At 40.2% G+C, this 23,657-nt stretch overlaps 1 pseudogene across 1 annotated transcript in view; it reads right to left on the bottom strand.

Annotated features, from left to right (window-relative positions):
* Nucleotides 1-1,629: 1,629 nt before the first annotated feature.
* LOC306652477 (flavin-containing monooxygenase 5-like) overlaps nt 1,630-23,657 on the bottom strand; it is a 518,541-nt pseudogene continuing 496,513 nt past the window's right edge. Inside the window, exons 8-9 of the transcript XR_013766676.1 lie at nt 4,406-4,755; nt 1,630-1,700 (exon numbers count right to left, since the gene is read on the bottom strand). The product of XR_013766676.1 is annotated as a flavin-containing monooxygenase 5-like (transcript). The remainder of the gene's footprint in view (nt 1,701-4,405; nt 4,756-23,657) is intronic.

Here is a 23,657-nt window from a genome sequence, read left to right as displayed (position 1 = left end):
GAATAAAGCAGGAATGGGTCAAAGAATATTTATGGTCAATGCCTAAATTAGTAGAAAACAAGAATGGACAGCAATCCAGATTCAGAAGACTGATGAAAAAGAGGGAACTCACCACAAAAATCCTCAAACATGGGATTCTCAATTATTTTATGAGGGCAATGGTTGTGGGGTGGTGGGTGTCCACAGATCATGGCTTCCCAGGGAAAATGTTAACTTGTAATCCTGAAAGGATGAGGGAGGGTGACTTATTCTACAAAAGTAAGTGGCCCTCCAGATGGAACCAGATGAAATGATGATAACAAGTGTGAGACTTTTTAGTGGAAAAATGTGGTGAACAGTAAAATATGTGGAAGAAGTGTGACTAGGAGACTTTCACTTGCTACTTTCTGTAATAAAAATAAGGAACAACAGAACACAAAGGAAATAAGAGGAAAGTCAAATTAAGCTGATTGAGGGATCCAAAAACAAGGACAGGAAAAAATGATTAGAAAATAAATTTTAGGTAGAATTCTTGAGATGGAATTCCGAAAGAACTGATAGATGGTCAAGTAGTACTTTATCAAAATGGGGTGGAGTTTTGAAGATATTAAATAGGAGAGAATTTGAGAGCTTTGCTTTCTGGAGATGATATTAACTCAGGTGTTTGTATGCGTGCTTTTATTTATCTTATAGCAGTAGGTCAAGAGCTGGAGTTTTCATGAAGTTTTCACAAAAAGATTCAGTAGTTCCAGCCTTGCAGGATTGTAATGAGGATTAAATAAGCTCCATGTACATGAAATGTTGAATGTAACTGTCAACCCTTAATAAAGTTCAAATTATATCCTTGGGGACTGCTTATAGTAAGAAGGTGGTGGGACAAGAATAAGTCAAAGGAAGGACAGCAGAGAAGTCCAAATAAAAGACTTTAGTGCCAGAAAAGAAGGGAAAGAAAGCACTCTAAGGGAAAATGTTTAAAAATGCCAAGTTGTGAGAGAGTGGAACCTGGTCATGGATGACTTTCAAGGGAACAGTGTCAGGAGTAAGGAGGTGAGTTTAAAATGCAGAGACTCTGGGGAACAAGGGGAGAGGCTGAGAGCATAGGATGTAGAAACTTTAGATGTTTTGGCAAAGAAAGAGGAGAGGAAAATAGGAGAGCACATGGTAAGGATAAGAAGATTAAATAAAAAATTACTTTCTCTTCCTCCAAGATAGGAGAGTTATGCTAATATAGTCAGTTGCAGAAAACCACCATTTTGGGGACTTCAACAATCAATTTTCACTTTTTCTGAATAGAAACAACCCTAGGATTGAACTCAAGTTCAGACTTCCGAATCACTGTGATCACCAAAGCACAAAGCAGCCAGCTGATATTATTACCTGACAATGTCACATTGACTTTTCATGCTCCAAGCCAGTCTAACCTGCATGTGCTATTCACCTGATGATAGCCAGCAAAGCAGTCAGTTCAGATTTGTAAATGTACTTAACAGATTTGAAATTATCTTTAATTCAATATACTCACAAGTTACATGAGTATGGAATAAGAGTCCCATTTGCTTCAAGCATACTAAGATGCTTTGGCCTATGTTAATAAATTTTTCTCCCCTTACTTATTGATCTAAATAAAATGTCCATTTAATATGACTAGAATTAAGACAACCATGGGTTACTTGCATTTGGCGGTCCAGTACTCTTAAATAGTACATGACCTACTGCATAAACTGCAAGGAAATAAGAAATGTCAGACATTTGGAAATATGTCTTTACCTGTTAACTACATGGCACTATGTTTTTTTCTCACTGACATCATGAGGATCTCACTAGTAAACAGTTAGCTATAATTCCAATGAAAACACTGAATAGTTTTAAATAAATATTAGTAATGATAACAAATCTTATTATAATAATTATAGGATCAAGGAGGTTCTTTAGAAAGAAACTTCAAAGTCATCTGGCTTCTCTCTATTCTGAGGCTTAACTGTCCTCCATTCACCTCTGTTCAAATGGCCATCTAGCCATGTGACATTCTTTTGCTATAATGCTTGGTTTTTCTCACAATTTCAGAGGCTTCTCAAGAAAAGGTCTTGGTGATCTAGGTATTAGACTAAAAACCCTGCCCCTATTAGAAGTAAAAGAAGGCCCAAATCTTTATCATGTCGGCTCAGGAACTGACATCGTCCGTAAGACTCCTAATGCAGAAGTAAAATCAAGAATCAATAAATGGGATGGTATCAAATAAAAAGCTTCTTCACAGCAAAGGAAACAATCAAAAGAGCTCTCAGAAAGGTAGAAAATCTTTAACATCTACACCTCAGAGCATTAATCTCAAGGATATACAAAGAATTCAAAGAGCTTAATACCAAAAATGCCCCAAAACTCAATCGATAAGTGGGCAAAGGAACAAAACAGGCACCTCACAGAAGAAATGCAAATGGTCAAAAATATGAAAAAATGGTCAACATCTCTAGTAATTAGAGAAATGCAATTAAAACTATACTGAGAGTTCATCTCAGTCAGAAATATATCAAGAATACAAGTAACAGTAAATGTTTGCAAGAATGAAGGGGAAAATGTTCAATCATACATTGCTGGTGGACTGAAAACTTGTGCAACCACTGTAGAAAGCAGTATGGAGATTCCTCAGAAAACTTGGGAATGGAACCACCATTTTACCCAGTTATCCCACTCCTTGGTTTATACCCAAAGGACTTAAAATCAGCAGACTACAGTGACACAGCCACATCAATGTTTATAGCACTCAATTCATGATAGAAAAGCTATGAAACCAACCTGGATGCCCTTCAACAGATGAATAGATAAAGAAAATGTGGCATACATACACCACAGAATATTATTCAGCCATAAAAAAGAATGAAATTATGGCATTTGCTAGTAAATGGATGGAACTGAAGAATTTCATGCCAAGTGAAATAAATCAGGACTAGGGTTGTGGCTCAATGTTTGAGTGCTTTGTTAGCATGTTTAAGGTACTGGGTTTTATCCTCAACACCACATAAAAATGAATAATATAAAGGTATTATGTCCATATACACCAAAAAAATATTTTAAAAAAATTAACCAGCCCCAAGAAATAAAAGCTCAAAGTACTCTCTGATATGTGGATGATAACTCATAACAGGGGAGGGTAGGGAGGAAAAGTAAGGATGTTCACTGGATTAGACAAAGGGGAATGAAGGGAAAGGAGGAGGGATGAGAATGGGAAAGACAGTGGAATGAATTAGACATAACATTCCTCTGCCTTATATATGAATAAAAAACCAGTGTAACTCCACATCATGTTCAACCACAAGAATGGTATCCAAATTGGAATGGGTTGCATTCCATGTATGTATAATATGTCAAAATACACCTTACTGTCATGTATATCTAAAAACAACAAATTAAGAAAAAACATTTATATGGAAAAAAAGGAAAATATCTTATCTTTTTTTATTTTTAATATTAAGCTGATATTATGCAACCCTCAAGATTTCACTCCTTGTTTCTAGTTTGACTCTTTGCCCTACTCAATAGGTTATTCCTTCAAATATTTGAAGGGAACTCTCAGATCTCCCCGAGATCTTAACTTATTTTGCCTAAACTTCTCCAGCAAATTCATCTCCATTTCAAATTATATGTTTTCACATTCCTTAAATCATTCTTATCTCTCTCCTTATTCATTGAATTCCAGTTTCAATTTTATAATGTTTTCAGGTGGTAGTCTGATCAGTTTAGAGAACAATTATGTGTTCTGGGACATAATAATTTTTTGATGATGCTAGATTTAATCATGCCTTTTAGAAGCCTTATCCTCTGCAGATTCATATTGAGCATACTATCCCATACCTCAAAGTTTTTTTTCTAGTACTCCTAGCCAAAACTGAAGTAAGGTATGTAAATAAGGTATGTGAGGATTTGAAAGTTGAATATTCTACATTCTGGACTAGTCTCCTACCAGGTGTTAACTTGCTGCCTGAAATTAAGTCACACCATTTCTATATTTGACATTTTCTATAATGAAAGATAGCATTCTTTTACTTCACAAATACATGCCAGTTGTCCAAAATTTAGATGAGTGGAATCATCTGGGGAGCAATTTTTTTTAAAACTTATGCCTGTCCCACCCAGATGTACTGAATAAGCATCACCAGGTTAAGCATCTCTAAGTTTGGAAAATATCCCAGGTGACTCTAATATAAGTTTATGGTTATCAATTACTACTTTAGAGCCACTAAATAACTTTAGTGACTAAAGTCACTAAATAACTTTAGTGACTAAAGTTATTTAGTGTTCTAGTAATAACTTTATGCCAGATATTATGCAACCCTCAAGATTTCAGTCATACATACTGCTATTTAAAAGCAAGTACATAAACACAATTAAACATAAACAAATAATTAAGCAGTCAATTTGTACAGTCACTTACCTTTAAATTCTTGAGTGGCCCAGCGTCCTTGGAGCTCTGCAATGGACATAATATCTGCTAAGGGTTGAATCAAGCCAATAATAGCAAGAATTGACATTTCTAGGTTGGGGGAAGACCTTTTGATATGGGAATATCTTGTTTTTGACCACTTTGATGGAAACTTCAAGAAAAGCAAAGGCAAACCTACAGCCTGTGGCAAAGATAACAGCATCAATGTCATCCTCTCTGGAGCCATCCTCAAATATGGCAGCAGTCTCTGTGAATTCCTTCACATTTCCTTTCACTTTTACCAAGCCAGAAATTATATATTTGGCAGATCATCATTTATTGTTGGATGCTGGCTCAGAGCTCTGTGAGTGCCAATAAAGATGAAGAGGAGAAATGAGAGTGACCAAGAGAGAGGGAAAGAAGGGAAAGAGAGAAATAAATCATGTAAGTAAATTGTTGCTTTGGTGGAGGTGGTTAAATAATGTCAGTGGTTTCCACTCAGTCTACCGATGGAATTTGAAAAAGTTCTACTTTATACCAGTTCTACTGTACATCAGTTTTTCAGGGCAAAATCTGAACCACAAAAGTCACCGAAAGGGGAAAGTACTGGAGAAATGAAGGAAGAAGAGTCTTATTTGAGGAATGCATATGTGGTTTCTTAAGTAATACTAACACTCTGTGGTATCATAAGGCCATAGGCTAATAGCTTCTGTCCACATATCATTAAGTCTGGCAGAACTTCTCTGTTAATATTCTGTTCAGTTCCATTTCTAATTTCAAAGGCCCAAGAGGTAGATTTAGAATTTTATTTCCCAAACTGTGCAATAAATTACATTCATATAGCAATTTAGAATTGAAATTACATTTCCATGCATTATCTTGACAGTCACACAAACTCTATGAAGGAGATAGGATAGGTGTCATTATCTAGGTTGTATAGATGTGGAAACCAATGTCAAGAGAAGTGAAGTGACTTGACCAATAGTATACAGCCTAGTATTTTAGAATTTCTATTAAAATAGCTTTCTATAAACTCTGTTGGAATACTTTGGACCTATTAAGTAGTGTTTTCTAGAGACAGCTTGGAATGAGGGTATCAAAATATGTAAGTCAGGTTTCCAGTATCTTGGGTCTTTTAAAAAAAAGTCTTAATTCAGTTTTAAAACAGTCTTAATTTCTGAATTTTTAGTCAGTATGCTGTGACAGTCCTCATTCCATTATCTTCCTGGTCTAGCCTCAGAAATATTATATGGTTTACAACTATCCTTGATTTGTTGAATTTAATTTGCTTTGATTCTTACCTTTTGGAAGATTATTTTCTGAATCCAACCTCATGATTTCATTTTTCTCTCTAAACCTATTCCCTTTCACTAGCAGTACCACCATTTACATAGATGGTCAAGTCACAAAACTGTCTCATATCTGCTTACCAAGTCTATGCTCTTTATCCCTTAAAAAGGAAGATTACCCAGAATATTTTTTTTTCCTCCCTATCTCCCCTGAACTATTACAGTTGTCTTTAGGCCTCCCTTTCTATCTGCCTTCTATATAATTTGCCTTAGAATAGAAAGACAAGTAAACATGATTTTAGGATACTCAATTTAGAAAAGAAAATAAAAAGCTAGAAAGAATATTATCCGTTCAGGAGCTGTGCTCATTCTACAACACTTTTATTACAGATTTATTATTATATCACTCACTTGCTTAAATTCTAGGCAAGTGCTCTGCCACTGAGCTAAATACCCAATCCCAAAACTTTTTATTTAGCAGAGCATAAAAAATGTTTCTTACCTAGAGATATATTTGACTACTCATCTACCTTTGCCATATAGTCTAGATATATCAGACTATGTGCAGGTCTCAGGCTATAATGCTCCTTTTGCTATTCTAAGATATTGTAATTAGAATGCTACATGCTAACACTATTTACCTACCTCTTATTATTCCATAACACCTCAATTTTTTTTGCAACTACAAAAGATATTCATACTTAAATAACTCAATGAAAAAGTTGTTGGGAAACACAGCATCCAAGTATCATCTCACCAATTAATTTCAAATTGCTGAGGCAATTTAGCAAGGACTTAAGCAACTTAGTGAGACCTTATCTCAAAAAATACAAAGGGCTGGGTATATAACTCATTGGTAAAGTGACTCTGGGTTCAATCCCTAGTACCCAAAGAAAAAAGAAAAGAATATTTTTGGGACATCTGTGAAAATTTAAATATGCCAACATTGTAGATAATGTATTTTATCAATGTTAAATTTCCCAAATGTGATAATTGTATTATGGTATATAACTGAGTACCCTTTTTCTTAGGTATATATTAATGATTTTGACTTACTTTCAAAAAAATGAACTTAAGTATGAATGTATACTACATATTGTTTGGATCTTCCTATCTTCTAAAAGGGAAAACAGAAAAAGCAAATATGGCCATATTTGATAGGTGAATCTAGGTAAAAGATATATGAATGTTCAATGTATTTATTATTGAACTGCTTTTCTGTAGATCTGAACATTTTCAAAAATGAGAAATTAGAAAAAATCATTTAAAGTCAGTATACAGAAATAATTTCAGAATGGTCCTTCTGGCTGTATGAGAACCTCATTCTTTATACTCTGCAACCTATGCATTTCTTTGTCATATCCTGTTGTCTGTATTCTCATTTATATTTTTAAGGTAAGATCCATTCTGAAGTCTTCCATTTGTTACTCATGTTTTCCTTGTGCAAATTACTTAGTTTCTCTTAGTTTCAATTTTTTAATTCTGTAAAATGGACACAAAAAAGGTATGGACTCCCTGGGCCATTCGTAAGGGTTAAATGAGATAAAACATAAAACTCATCACTGTGTTTGCCTTTAAAAACTCTTCAAAAAAGGTAAGGTATTATTTGTATTATCATGTCTTTTCTCTCTGTATTTCATGCCCAATATAATGCCTTGCTCACAACAGGTGCCCCATATTTGTTGACTGAATGAATGATGCACTGTCCTGTACTACCTTTTGTTGTTGTTGGGCACAATATACAAAGAATTGATACCTGAAAGAATAAGAAAATGGTTAATGCCAATGAGAATAAATTACAGAAATCCTTTAGACCAGCAGATCTTTTTATTCTGTGGTTGATAAGGTAAAAATTGAATTTCAAATTCTCTGGATTTTCTTAATGTATGGATAGAGATAGCACTCTTACCCAGTGTGAACAATCTTTGATCTTGTATCTATCTTAGCCATTATCAACTCCATTCCCATCCTGAGAACATACCTGTGTTTAAGCTTCAGGCCAAACATTTCATAATCAAATCTTTGACTCATACATTTTCCAAAAATATATTTGTTAATGCTTGGCCACATATCTTTGATATAAGATGTTTAAATTCAGAAAAGTGTACCACATCAAAGGGATATCCATGGTCCCCTACAGGATTCAGGATTCAAACCCCACTCCTGGTACTGAGGAATACCTAAGGCATGGAAAATACTGTTTACTTTTATCATACTGGCTCAGAATCTGAAAGCACTCCCAATTCATTCAAGATTACATTCAAACTCACTAGTGTGGCATTTTAGTTCTGTACAATCTTTTAAAAAAATTTCCTTCCTTTTCCTTCTCAAACACTGTCCAAGAATATATCTCACTGTGATCCACCACTATATTTCTGTTTAAAGTTAATGTGCTTGAAAAGTTCTCCTCTTTTAAATTGTCCTCAGCCCATTCATTTTTAAGATCCAGATCAAGTTGGCTTCCCCTATGAGAACACCACTGACCTTTCAGGCTGAGAATTCTCTCTCCTTCCTCTGAACTTAACTAGCTCTTACCACCTATAGGACTCATTAAAAATTGTGGAATAGGCTGGGCTCAGTGGTGCATGCTTATAATCCAGTGTCTCCAGAGGTTGAGGCTGGAGGATCATGAGTTCAAAACCAGCCTCAGAAATTTAGCAAGGCCCTAATCAACTCAGTGAGACCCTATCTCAAAATAAAATATAAAAAGGGCTGGGGAAGTGGCACAGTGGGTAAGTGCTGATATCCATATGTTTTTGGAAAGATTAGATTGTTTCTTTTTTCTTCCATTTGAGTGGCAAAAAGGAATCTCACCCACCATCCTGTTAAGTAAAATATTTATTTACCAAAATGTGCTTTCCTTTATATGAGAACATGGCATTTCTTCTGGCCAATGGACAATTCACACTCTCAATATTGCATTTACATAACCTCTTCCAGCAAATACCTGGTCTTCATCAAAGCCAGGGAGAGGCTAACTAGGATTCTTTAAAAAAATTTTTTGTAATTGTAGATGGACAGTATGCCTTTGTTTTATTTATTTTTCTGTGGTGCTAAGGAAGAAATCCAGTGCCTCACAAATGCCAGGCCTTGCCACTGAGCTACAGCCCCAGCCCTAACTGGAATTCTGAGTGCAGTCTGAAGCAGTGAACATATTCCTTAGCATAAAGCCAACTGAATAGTGGCACTCTAACTAGTAATCATGCCTCTCCATTAGCATCAATCATGATGCCAATTGAAGCAATGAAACCAAACCTCATATTTGCCACTGGTACTGATGGCCAATGTGCAGCCATCCATATGCTGTTGGGTCTACCTTCTTGATAAGACTGAAGATAGAATGAAGCAAAGTAAATCATTGACTCAAACGTGCTTGGCTGTGTAGCTAATCTGTACAGCCAGATCTCCTCCAGAATTCCCAACAATTATAAAGACTCTTTTTCCAGCAAATGCCTCTGGGATTTTATAGTCTTGACTATGGACATACTGTCCTTTGAACTTCTAATTTCCTGTAAGAGAACATAAAATAATTTTTGGATGATAGTTATATGACGGATATCATTTGTAAAATCATTCTTTTGTAGAATTTAAAGTTGAAGAACACATTATCCATAATCTCCCTTTATTCAGCTATTCTTATCATTCTGAATACTTTTGCTTATTTTTTTCTTCCATAGTTCCAGAATAGTAACTTGTGATTCCTTTATTATAAGTACTTTTTATTTTGTATTTACAGACTCACAAATCCAAATTGCCTCAGAAAACTGCCATTCTCTTGTTTTTTCATTCCTTTAGATACACACTCCCATTTCAATTAGAGTATATATGTTTCTGTACACTCTAGGGTACACATAAAGTGCATTTTTTAGAAAAAGAAAGTTCAGGCCCCAAACTGAAACTAAATTATTCAAGCTTTCATTTAACCCTTAGAAACTCAATACTTGTTTGTTTCCTAGATCACTGAAAAATTCCACATCTGAACCAATGCTGTGTAAGAGATCCACAGTCTTCCTTTTTGATCCTTAAGAAGACCAAGGTCATTGTGAAACTAAATTTAATCATGTTCTACTTGTCAGAAATACATACATTCCCAAAAATATGCTGTAAGTTGGTTTCATTATTGTGAAAACATGACAAGTACTTACAAAAGCATAGATTGTTTAGGCCAGTCACTCAATTGGCCTCCTGATGCAATCAAGACCCACAATAAACTTGAGACATATGAGGCTACTTGGTGTAACATGGCAGTCTGCTTTAGAGTAAATGTTTCTATAAGTAGAAACAGTACACTCTACGTTAAATGTAGTACAGTAAATACATAAACCAGTAACATGGTGGTTTATTTTTATTATGTACCACATACATAATTGTGTGAGCTATAATTTTATACAATTTCAGTGCAGATGGGTTTATACATCAATATCACCATGATATCATAATGGCTATGATGCTACTCAGCCAATGGGAATTTTTCAGTCCACATTATAATCTTATGGGATCACCATTCTTCATGCTTTCCAGCCTTGACTGAAATGGCATTACATGGTGTCATGATTGTTCGAGACCCCTAAACTCTAAAATTACCATTGACCAAATGGCAATGAAACAAATTATCCCATTTTCAAGGGAACATGCACAATCAGGGTAAGCCTTATTTCTCCCCAAAGTAAAAATCACTCAGACCATAACCTTCTATTCCTCAGTGTCAAAGGCATGGCTTGAGGGTCAAACTCCTTTCTGGAATGTCACTCACCTGCAGAGCTTTCCAGGGGTAAGTGAGCATTAGTGTGATGGCCAGTGCCACATGAATCCCTGCGATGCTTTTCTTGAGGATGCATAGCAATATTAACAAGAGTGCACAAAAGTGCTCCATACCTCTTAAAACTGTAGTTCCCAACATATTGGGTGAGTAGGTTGTAAATGCACTGTGATTCTTCTGAATTCTGTCAATACAGGCTGACCTTGATTTTGCCCGAAATCCTAACATTATTCACTAGGAAATCACATGCAAGCCACTACAAAGCATATGTGTGAGAGAAGTCCTTGGGAAAGAGGGGCTCTCTTTTGTGTTTACATCTTGGTTTTCAGGTAGACATTGAGGTACACGTGGAAAGTGCTCCAGGGGAAAGTGCCCTTCATTTGCAGAGAGTATGGCAGTGTGTCCAAGAAGCCTCTAAAGTGCCTGGTAGAAGTGCGGTTGTGATTTTTGAATTTCCTGAAACATGCTGCACAATGAGAAGCTGAAGAAAGTGCTGAAGAATTATCCTCATGAGGATACTCATGCGAGCCCCGTGATATCTGTCCTAAGGAGACTTGAGTGACTTCATGGAACAAGTACTCTGAAGAAATGCAGGTGAATGGGCTGCACTGCTCTCTTGTAGCCAAGTAGCCTGCTGAGTGTTTTTTGCGGAATTGTTTTGCATTAAAATAGGTGCTGTTTTAGAGTGTTGTTTCTATTATGAGGAGAAGAGAAAGAAAAAGATACGATGGAGAAGTCCTTCGCTTGGTGTTTGCACAATCACACAGGGCTGGGGACTCGAACCTGGGTCTCCAGCATGAGAATCAGGCACTCTACATGATGAGCTATATGGCCAGGAACGGAAGAGCTTCTCTGACTAACAACCCTTGAACACCTACGGAGATAATTTGTGAAATTGTATGCAGCGAATCAATCATGATCAAGCCAAAAAATGTCTATGGAAATCTTAATTGTCCTGTTGAACACAATCCAGCAAGTATCTTTTATCCTGTCAAAAACAAGCCTAGGTTTGTGTACTGAGGGATGGATTATCCCCCTCTTCCTTAAGGTCGATAATGGAAGTAGCTGATTGATCTGTGAGCAGAAAATATATCAGGGATCCAAGGACGCCTGGAACAGGGGGACAGGCCAGACTAAGAGTGTTTGAGAAGTTGCTCCATTGGTGACGAAACATGGAGACTTTGGGATCATTCACACATGAATTCCCCAGTCATTGCATTCACAAAAACATCTGACATTTTCCTAGAAAGGATTTTTTTTCTTTTTTCTCCTTTGGAACTTTTCTTTTAAATAATCTAAAGAGCAGAGAGCTTGTGCATAATGCTCAGGCCAGTTCAGATGCTGGATTTTGCCCACAATCTCAAGAATTGGTGAGCCAGATGAAGTTTTGCCTCATTTTTTCTAAGCCTGTTTCCCGCCCTCAAAGTTCTTCAGCCAGACGTTGTTGGGAAATACAAATAGGCAAATACATGTGGGGATGAATAATATGATCTGGGGTCCCAGAATCGAAACGTGGTGGCAAAAAGAAAACTTTCCTCATTCAATTCCTGTCTTCTCCCTGTTTTGTTTTCAGTTATTACTCTCCAAATTTATTACAGATTCATAAGTGGCTAATGTCAAAATTTGATCCCTCATTCATTTCGTTGCAATCAATTCCACTCAGAAAAAGTGAATAATTGAATTCCCGTTGTCCTGTGACATGAGAGGAACACTTGTGATTACTCCACTAATGAAGGAGGAAGGAGCAGGCATTGGTCAGCTAGGTTGTAAAGGTCATAGGTTTTAACGGTCCGGAAAGAGAAGTCAGGTGATTGCACTCCCTGAGTGTTTGTAAAGTGTTGGGCTACGTGAACTTTCACGAGTGGCTCCAGTGCCATTGCACCTGCATCCAAGATTCCACCTGACGTCATAGAGGAGATGACTCAGAACACAGAAGCCTCACGGTTCCCATGAGAACCAGTGACCATGGAGCTCCTGGCCACGTCACACAATCATTCAAGTTATGTGGCGGCTTAGCTGTGAGTGTTTGAGGAGAGATGAAGGGAGCGGGTTCCAGGGTCTTGTGTTATTGAAGAATTCGTTCTATCCTTGTACCTCGGGTGACAAGGAAACAGGCTCTAAGTTGTATAGAGTCCCGTGATCAAAAATTCCCCAAATATGCCGGCAGGACAAGGGATCCCATTGAAGTCTGCCAGCTCGCACTTCCACCCAGATCCAATAGGTGGCGCTGTGCTGAGTTGGCCAAATCCAACTTACTGACAGGCAGCTCATCCTGTCCTGATTCAGGCTATCAGCCCCCACAAATTCCAGTGGAACAAGCTGGGATTGAGGCCTCCTTGAGAGCTCGCTGTTCAACAATCAAAGCCCACGTTCCCATGGATTTTCCTTCCAAACTCACTAATCCAGGACTGGTACAATCCGGGTTTCCTTCAGAGTCAGGAGACTAGCCTAGTGGACCAGCAGCAAAATTGAGAGATGTGTCCTGAGTGCTCACCTCAGTAGAGCATGCAGTGAGATGCCATGGTTTCGGGTGATCATTGATTTGGGACACATCACATTCCATCTGTCCCGTATCTCCTATTATCCTATGATGTTTGGATAGGAGACAGATGGAACAAGGGATGTCCATGATCCAGGTGAAGGTGAGTGGCATGATATGGCTGAATATATGTTGCAGAGTTTTGGGTTGACCATGATCATTACTGAGTTTCACAGGTTCTCTTCCACTAAGAGGTTCTTCAGCATCACACCCTTAAACGCTCTGGACTCCAAATATATTCACTGTCCTCGTTCGACTTTTCAGCTTGGAAGCTTTGAACAATTCCACTTTCAGCATGGTCTACGTTCAAACCTTCTCTAATGCCCTGTGAATCTGTGCTCATCCTGCCATCACCAGGCTGTTAATTCATCCTCAACCTTGGTGTATGCTCCATCCTGGGTCTGGATAGAGGAATCCTTGCAGTATCCCACAAGCTCTTGCCACATAGTATTTGTCATGTATTTTTCGTGTGAAGAAGACGAATCATTTTGTGAATAAAGATTGGCAAGTTATTATTACATCTTGTTCAGATGTGATGTGACCTTGAAAAAATTCCAGAAGGCTAATTTGGGGGTGCAGACTTGTTGTAAGACAGCGGCCAGGGAGGAGGTGCCTGGCCTTTGGAGTGAGCACATCACAACTCTCCTTGCATGTCAGTTTCATGCTCTCCTCCTTCCAACATGCTGAGGGAATGTCTACCTCGTCTCTTCTTGAGCCACCAGAGAAGCCACTCACCTTCCTCCTCGCCCTACAATTTAAGCCAGTTGATCCTGGGACATGCCACACGAATCCCTGTGATGGTTTTCTTGAGGATGCATAGCAATATTAACAAGAGTGCACAAAAGTACTCCGTACCTCTTGAAACTGGATCTCCCATGATATTGGGTGAGTAGGTTTTAAATGCACTGCGACCCTTCTGAATTCTATCCATACAGGCTGACATTGATTTTGCCCAAAAACCTAACATTATTCACTAGGAAATCACACGCAAGCCACTACAAATCAAATGTGTGAGAGAAGTCCCAGGGGAAAGAGCTGCTCTCTTTTGTGTTTACATCTTGGTTTTCCAGTAGACATTGAGGTACACATGGAACGTGCTCCAAGGGGAACCACCCTTCATTTGTGCAGAGTATGTCAGTGTGTCCAAGAAGCCTGGAGAGTGCCTGGTACAGGTGCGGTGGTGGTTTTTGAATATCCTGAAACGTGCTGCAAAATGAGAAGCTGAAGAAAGTGCTGAAGAATTATCCTCATAAGCATACTCATGCGAGCCCCGTGATATCTGTCCAAAGTAGACATGAGTGACTTCATGGAACAAGTACTCTGAAGAAATGCAGGTGACTGGGCTGCACTGCTCTCTTGGAGCCAAGTAGCCTGCTGAGTGTTGTTCCCGGAATTGTTTTGCATTAAAATTGGTGCTGATTTAGAGTGTTGTTTCTATTGTGATGAGAGAAGAAGAGAAAGAAAAAGAGATGATGGAGAGTTGTGTTCGCTTGTTTGTTTGGTATTTGCACCAGCCCACAGGGCTGGGGACTCGAACCTGGGCGTCCAGCATGATAGTCAGGCACTCTATGAGACGGGCTATATGGCCAGCACTGGAAGAGCTTCTCTGAGTAACAACCCTTGATCACCTCCTGAGATAATTTGTGAAATTTATGCAGAGAAGCAATCATGATCAAGCCAAACAATGTCTATAAAAATCTTAATTGTCCTGTTGACCACAATCCAGCAAGTATCTTTTTTCCTGTTAAAACCAAGATAAGTTTTGTGTACTGAGGGAAGGATTACTCCCCTCTTCCTTAAGGTTGATAATGGAAGTAGCTGATTGATCTGTAAGCAGAAAGTATATCAGGGATCCAAGGACTTCTGGAACAGGTGGGCAGGCCAGAATAAGAGTTTTTGAGAAGTTGCTCCATTGGTGAATACAAATGGAGATATTGGGATCATTCACACATGAATTCCTAGTCATTACATTCAAAATCAACTGCCATTTTCCTAGTAAATATTTTTTTCTTTTTTCTCATTAGGAACTTTTCTTTTAAATATTCTAAAGAGCAGAGAGCTTGTGCATAATGCACAGGCCAGTTCAGATGCTGGATTTTGCCCACAATCTCAAGAATTGGTGAGCCAGATGAAGTTTTGCCTCATTTTTTCTAAGCCTGTTTCCCTCACTCAAAGTTCTTCAGGCAGACATTGTTGGGAGATACAAATAGGCAAATACATGTGGGGATGTCTTATATGATCTGGGGTCCCAGAATCGAAACGTGGTGGCAAAAAGAAAACATTCCTCATCCAATTCCTGTCTTCTCCCTGTTTTGTTTTCAGTTTTTACTCTCCAAATTTATTACAGATTCATAAGTGGCTAAAGTCAAAAAATTGATCCCTCATTCATTTCGTTGCAATCAATTCCACTCGGAAAAAAGGAACAATTGAATTCCCGTTGTCCTGTGACATGAGAGGAACACTTGTGATTACTCCACTAATGAAGGAGGAAGGAGCAGGCATTGGTCAGCTAGGTTGTAATGGTCATGGGTTTTAAAGGTCCGGAAAGAGAAGTCAGTTTGATTGCACTCCCTGAGCGGTTGTAACGTGTTGGGCTACATGAACTTTCATGAGTGGCTCCAGTGCCATTGCACCTGTATCCTAGATTCCACCTGACGTCATAGAGGAGAGAACTCAGAACACAGAAGCCTCACGGTTCCCATGACAACCTGTGACAATTGAGCTCCTGGCCACGTCACACAATCATTCAAGATATGTGGCGGATTAGCTGTGAGTGTTAGAGGAGTGATGAAGGGAGTGGGTTCCCAGGTCTTGTGTTTTTGAAGAATTCGTTCTGTCCTTGTAGCTCGGGTAACAAGGAAACAGGCTCTAAGCTGTATAGAGTCCCGTAGGCAATACATTCCCCAAATATGCAGGCAGGACAAGGGATCCTATTGAAGTTGGCAAGCTCACACTTCCACCCAGGTCCACTAGGTGGCGTTGTGCTGAGTTGGCTGAACCCAACTTTCTGAGAGGCAGAACATCTTGTCCTGATTCAGGCTATCAGCCCCCACAAATTCCAGTGGAACAAGCTGAGATTGAGGCCTCCTTGAGAGCTCGCTGTTCAACAATCTTAGCCCACGTACCTGTGAATTTTCCTTCCAAACCCACTAATCCAGGACTGGTACAACCCGGGTTTCCTTCAGAGTCAGGAGACTAGCCTAGGGGATCAGCAGCAACATTGAGAGATGTGTCCTGAGTGCTCACCTCAGTAGAGCATGCAGTGAGATGCCATGGTTTCGAGTGATCTTTGATTTGGGACCCATCACATTCCATCTGGTCCGTATCTCCTCCTATCCTGTCCTATGACGTTTTGATAGGAGACAGATGGAACAAGGGATGTCCATGATCCAGGTGAAGGTGAGTGGCTTCTCTGGTGGCTCAAGAAGAGACGAGGTAGACATTCCCTCAGCATGTTGGAAGGAGGAGAGCATGAAACTGACATGCAAGGAGAGTTGTGATGTGCTCACTCCAAAGGCCCGCCGGTAACAGTGACAGATGCAGGACTTTGAGGGATTGAGAAGTTGCTCAATTGGTGACTACAACTGGAGATATTGGGAACATTCACACATGAAGCCCTAGTCATTACATTCAAATCTACTGATATTTTCCTAGAAAGTATTTTTTTCTTATTTCATATTTGGAATTTTTCTTTGAAAAATTCTAAAGAGCAGAGTGCTGTGCATAATGCACAAGACATTGCAGATGCTGGATTTTGACCACAATCTCAAGAATGTGTGAGGCAGATGAAGTTTTCCTTTCTATTCTAAGCCTGTTTCCATCATTAACAGTGCTTAAGTCTGAAATGTTGGGAGATTCAAACATGTAAATACATGTGGTGATGGCTCATATGATCTGGTGTCCCAGAATCAAAACGTGGTGGCAAAAAGAAATCAGTCCTCATCCCATGTTGTTCTTCAGTCCGTTTGGTTGTCAGTTTTTACACTCAAAATTTATTCCAGAATGATAAGTGGCTACATTCATATATTGATCCCTCCTTCATTTCGTTGCAATCATTTCCACTCAGAGAAATGTAACAATTGTTTAACAGTTGTCCTGTGATCTGAGAAGCACACATGGGAGTACTCCACTAATCAAAGTGGAAAGAGCAGATATTGGTCAGCTGGGTTGTGAAAGTCATTGTTTTTCTTAGCTCCTTAAGGAGAAGTTAGTTGATTGCCCTCCCCAGAGTTTTTGTAAAGCGTAGCAACATGAACTTTCATGAGTTGCTCCAGTGACATTAAACCTGCACACCTGATTCCACCTGACTTCATAGAGGAGCGGACTCAGAACACAGAAGCCTCACAGTTCCCATGACAACCAGAGACCATTCAGCTCCTGGCCACTTCAAACCATCATTCAAGTCATGTGGCGGCTCAGCTGTGAGGGTTAGAGGAGAGATGAAAAGATTAGGTGACAGGGTCTTGTGTTATTGAAGAATTCATTCTGTCCTTGTTGCCTGGGTGGAAAGGAAACAGGCTCTAAGCTGTATATTGTCCCTGAGCAATGTATTCCCCCTTTCCAGGCTGGACAAGGGATCCCGTTGAAGTCTGCCAGCTCGCAATTCCAAACAGGTCCACTAGGTGGCGCTGTGCTCACTTGGCCGCACCGAACTTGATGACACGCAGCTCACCTGGTCTTGATGGGGCTATTAGCGCCCACAAATTCCAGTGCAACATGCTGGGACCGAGGCCTCCATGAGAGCACGCGGTTCAAAAATCTTGCCACAGGCACCAGTGGATTTCCCTTCCGAACCCACTAATCCATGACTGGTACAAAATGGGTTTTTTTCAGAGTCAAGAAACTAGCCTAGGTTACTAGCAGCCACACTGAGAGATGTGTCATGCTTGCTCACCTCGGCAGAGCATGCAGTGTGAGGCCATGGTATAGGTGATCCTTGATATGGAACACATCACATTTCCTGTGTCGCATATCTCCTCCTATTCTGTGAAGTCTGGGTAGGAGACAGATGGAACAATGGATGTCCTTGTTCCAGGTGAAGGTGAGTGGGTGCGCTGGAGACTCAAGTAGAGAAGAGGTAGTCATTCACTCAGCATGATGGAAGGAGGACAGCATGAATCTGACATGCATAGAGAGTTGCTATGTGCTCTCTCCAAAGGCAAGGCACCTTCTCATTGGCTGCTACTGTACAACAAGGATGCACACTGAATCTAAACTGCTGGGATTTTTCCAGGGTCACATCAAATTTGAACAAGATGCAGAAATGGGTTTCCAAACTTTATTCTCAAAATGTTTTATTTTCTTGACCACACAAATACCATTCTGTTGTAAGAGCCTGTGGGATACTGCCAGGAGTCCTCTATCCAGACCCAGGGTGGAGCAAACCCCAAGGTTGGGGATGTGTTAACAAGCTGTTGATCATATGATGAGCACAGATTCACAAGGGATCAGAGTAGGTTTGACAATAGAGCATGCTGAAAACGGAATTGTTCAAAGGAACAAAGTTGAATATTCAAAAGAGGGGAGTAAGGATATTTGGAGTCCAAAAGCGCTCAAGGGTGTTGATGCTGGAAAATATCTTTGGAGAATTGAACCTATGAAAGTCTTGAATGATCATTTTAAACCCCAAAATCTGCAACATATATTGAGCCACAAAATACTTTAAAAATACTGGAAGTAGTTACTGGCCGCTCATTCTCCATGAAACCTAAAATAGAGATCCTCATTCCCCTTTCACGAACAACAATGCCCTTGCAAATTCCTGTTTCTTCTTCTTGGTCCCAAGGGACAGTCGAATACGAATCATGATTCCTATTTTTTCTGGCACAAGAACCAGAAGCATAGGCCTCCCCACTTTCACAACAGCTTCCCCCACCCCTACAATTTAAGGCATTTGATCCTGGAATATGCAACACTAATCCCTGCACTGCTTTTCCTGAGGTAGCCCACCAATACAAATGAGAGTCTCAAAATAGCTCCATTCCTCTTGAACTGGGAGCTCCAATGATAATGGGTGAGTAGGTTGTAAATGCACTGTGATCCACCTGAATTCTGTCAATACTGGCTGACATCCATTCTGCCCCAAAACCATATATTATTCAATAGGAAATCACAGGCAAGCCACTACAAAGCAAATGTGTGAGAAAAGTCCCAGGGAAATGAGCGGCTGTCTTTTGGTTTACATCTTGGATTTCCAGTAGGCATTGATGTACAGGTGGAAACTGCCCCGGGGTGGCAGTTCCCTTTATTTACAGAGAGTGTGGCAATGTGTCCAAGAAGCCTGGAGAGTGCCTGGTTCAAGTGTGGTTGTCCTTTTTGAATTTTCTGAAACATGTTGCACAACGAAAAATTGAGGAAAGTGCTGAAGAAGAATCCTCATAAGGATACTCATCGAGCACTATGATCTGTTTCCTAAGGAGACTAGAGTGACTTCATGGAACAAGTCATCAAAAGCAGTGCAGGTGACAGGGCAGCACTTCTCTCATAGAGCCCAGTAGCCTGCTGAGAGTTGTTGGTGGAATTGGATTGCATTGAAACTGGTGCTGTTAGAGTGTTGTTTCTGTTGTGAGGAGAGGAGAAAAAAGAAAGAGAGAAAATATGGAGTTTTGTGTTTGATTTTTTGTTTGTTATTTCCACAATTCCAGAGGGATGGGGACTGGAACGGGGCCTCCAACATGAGAGGCAGGCACTCTACGAGATGAGCTATATGGCCAGCACTGGAGGACCATGTCTGAGTCAAAACCTTTGATCACCTACAGAAATAATTTGTGAAATTGTATGCAGCAAAGCAATCATGAGAAAGCCAAATAATATCAATGGAACTTGTAATTCTCCTGTTGACAACAATCAAACAAGTAACATTCTAGCCTGTCAAACCCAAGACTAGCCTTGTGTCCTGAGGGAGAGGTTATTCCCCTCTTCATTAAGGCCAATAATGGAAGTAGCTGATTGATCCGTGAGCAAAAAATACATCAGAGTTCCAAGTACGCCAGAAACAGTGGCAGACGCAGAACTATGAGGGATTGGGAAGTTGCTCAATTGGTGACTACAAATGGAGATATTGGGATCATTCATACATGAATTCCTAGCCATTACTTTCAAAATCATCTGATATTTTCCTAGAAATTATTTTTTTTTATTTCTCATTTAGCACAGTTCTTGGAAAATTTCTAAAGAGCAGAGAGCTGTGGACAATGCACAAGCCAGTTCAGATGCTGGATTTTGCCCACAATCTCAAGAATGTGTGAGGCAGATGAAGTTTTGCCTCCTATTTTAAGCCTGTTTCCTTCATTAGAAGTGCTTAAGCCTGACCTGTTGGGAGATACAAACAGGCAAATACATGTGGTGATGGCTCATTTGATCTGGGGTCCCAGAATCGAAGCGTGGTGGCAAAAAGAAAACAGTCCTCATCCAATGTCGTTCTTCACCCCGTTTGGTTGTCAGTTATTACTCTCAAAATTTATTCCAGAGAAATAATTGGCTAAAGACATAATATGGATCCCTCCTTCATTTCATTGCAATCATTTCCACTCAGGAAAAATTAACAATTTTTCTCCAGTTGTCCTGTGACCTGAGAAGCACACATGGGAGTACTCCTCTAATCCAAGGGGAAGGAGCAGACATTGGTCAGCTGGGTTGTGAAAGTCGTGGGTTATCATTGTTCTTAAGGAGAAGTCAGTTGATTGCCCTCCCAAGAGTTTTTGTAAAGCGTTGGACAACATGAACTTTCACGAGTGGCTCCAGTGCCATTAAACCTGCACACCAGATTCAACCTGAAGTCAGAGAGGAGCGGACTCAGAAAACAGAGGCCTCATATTTCCCATGACAACCAGAGATCATCCAGCTACTGGCCACTTCAAACCATCATTCAAGACATGTGGCGGCTCAGCTGTGAGGGTTACAGGAGAGATGAAATGAGCGGGTGCCAGGGTCTTGTGTTATTGAAGAATTCATTCTATCCTTGTTGCCCGGGCAGAAAGGAAACAGGCTGTAAACTGTATAGAGTCCACTGAGTAATGAATTCCCCCTATCCAGGCAGGACAAGGGATCCCATTGAAGACTGCCAGCTCGCAATATCACACAGGTCCACTAGGTGGCGCTGTGCTCACTTGGCCGCACCGATCTTGATGACATTCAGCTCATCTGGTCTTGCTGCTGGCTATTAGTCCCCTCAAATTCCAGTGCAACAAGCTGGGACCAAGTCCTCCATGAGAGCACACTTTTCATCAATCTTACCAAAGGCACAAGTGGATTTGCCTTCCGAAACCACTAATCCAAAACTGGTACAACAAGGGTTTTTTTCAGAGTCTGGAAACCTGCCTAGGGTACTAGCAGCCACACTGAGACATGTGTCCTGAGTACTCATCTCAGTAGAGCATGCAGTGAGCTGCCATGGTATGGGTGATCATTGATTTGGGACCCATCACATTCCATCTATCACATGTCTCCTCCTATTCTGTGAAGTCTGGGTAGGAGACAGATGGAACAAGGGATGTCTTTGTACCAGGTGAAGGTGAGTGGGTGCACTGGAGGCTCAAAAAGAGACGTGGTAGTCATTCCCTCAGCATGTTGGAAGGAGGAGAGCATGAAGTTGACATGCAAGGAGAGATGTGATGTGCTCGCTCCAAAGGCCAGGAAACTCCGCCTTGGCTGCTGTCTTACAAGGATGCACCCCAAATCTAGCCTGCTGGAATTTTTCCAGGGTCACATCAAATCTGAACATGATGCAGAAATGCCTTTCTAATCTTTATTTTCAAAATGTTTCATCTTTTGGACAAGACAAATACTATTCTGTCACAAGAGCCTGTGGTATACTGCCAGGAGTCCTCTATCTATACCCAGGATAGAGCAGACCCCAACGTTGGGAATGAATTAACAAGCTGTGGACGGCATGATGAGAACAGATTCACAAAGCATCCGAGTAGGTTTGAACATAGAGCATGCGCAAAGCAGAATTGTTCAAAGGAACCAAGCTGAATATTCAAAAGAGGAGAGTAAGGATATTTGGAGTCTAGATGCGCTCAAGGGTGTTGATGCTGGAAAATATCTTCAGAGAATTGAGCCTATGAAACTCGCCAATGATCATTTTCATCCCCAAACTCTGCAACATATATTGAGCCATGTCATACTTTAAAAATTCTGGAAGAAGTTACTGACCGCTCATTCTCCATGAAACCTAGAATTGAGATCCTCATTCCCCTGTCAGGAACAACAATGCCCTTGCAAATTTCTGTTTCTTTTCTCTTGGTCCCAAGGGACAGACAAATACGAATCATGATTCCTATTTTTTCTGGAAAAAGAACCAGAAGCAAAGGCCTCCCCAATTTCACAACAGCTTCCCCCATGACCTACAATTTAAGGGAGTTGATCCTGGAATATGCAACACTAATCCCGGCACTGATTTTCTTGACGATGCCCATCAATACTAACAAGAGTCTCAAAATTGTGCCATTCCTCTTGAAACTGGAGCTCCAATGATATTGGGTGAGTAGGTTGTAAATTCACCGTGATCCTCCTGAAATCTGTCAATACTGTCAGACATCGATTCTGCCGCAAAACCTAATATTATTCAATAGAAAATCATAGGCAAGCCACTACAATGCAAATGTGTGAGAAAAGTCCCAGGGAAAAGAGCGGCTGTCTTTTGGTTTACATCTTGTTTTTCCAGTAGACCTTGAGGTACACTGGGAAAGTGCTCCGGGGTGGCAGTCACCTTCATTTGCAGAGAGTATGGCAGTGTGTCCAAGAAGCCTGGAGAGTGCCTGGTACAAGTGCGGTTGTCCTTTTTGAATTTTCTGAAATGTTTTGCACAATGATAATTTGAGAAAAGTGCTGAAGAAGAATCCTCATAAGGATACTCATGCGAGCCCCATGATCTCTGTCCTAAGGAGACTAGAGAGACTTCATGGTACAAGTCGTCTGAAGCAGTGCAGGTGACTGGGCAGCACTGCTGTCTTGGAGTGCAGTAGCCTGCTGAGAGTTGGTGGAAATGGTTTGCATTGAAATTGGTGCTTTGTAGAGTGTTGTTTCTACTGTGAGGAGAGCATTAGAGAAAGAAAGAGAGACGATGGAGGGTTGGGTTCGATGGTTTGTTATTTATTTCCACAATCCCAGAGAGCTGGGGACTCGAACCCGGGCCACCAGCATGAGAGGCAGGCACTTGACAAGATGAGGTATATGGCCAGCACTGGAGTAGCTTCTCTGTGTTACAACCTTTGATCACCTACAGACATAATTTGTGAAATTGTATGCAGCAAAGCAATCATGAGCAAGCCAAACAATATCAATGGAACTCGTAATATTCCTGTTGACCACAATAAAGCAAGTAACATTTTTGCCCGAAAAACCCAGGCCTAGCCTTGTATCCTGAGGGAGCGATTATTCCCCTCTTCATTAAAGCTGATAATGGAAGAAGCTGAATGATCCATGAGCAAAAAAATATATCAGAGTTCCAAGTACACCCGTAACATTGGCAGTCACAGGACTATGAGGGATTGAGAAGTTTCTCAATCGGTGACTACAAATGGAGGTACTGGGATCATTCACACATGAATCCCTAGCCATTACATTCAAAATCAACTGATATTTTCCTAGAAAGTATTTCTTTTTTCTCATTTGGAAATATTCTACGAAAATTTCTAAAGAGCAGAGAGTAGTGCATAATGCACAAGCCAGTTC

Source organism: Sciurus vulgaris (assembly GCF_902686455.1).
Source record: "Sciurus vulgaris genome assembly, contig: HiC_scaffold_238_arrow_ctg1, whole genome shotgun sequence".
Lineage (NCBI taxonomy): Eukaryota > Metazoa > Chordata > Mammalia > Rodentia > Sciuridae > Sciurus > Sciurus vulgaris.
This window is presented reverse-complemented; position numbering and strand designations above follow the sequence as displayed.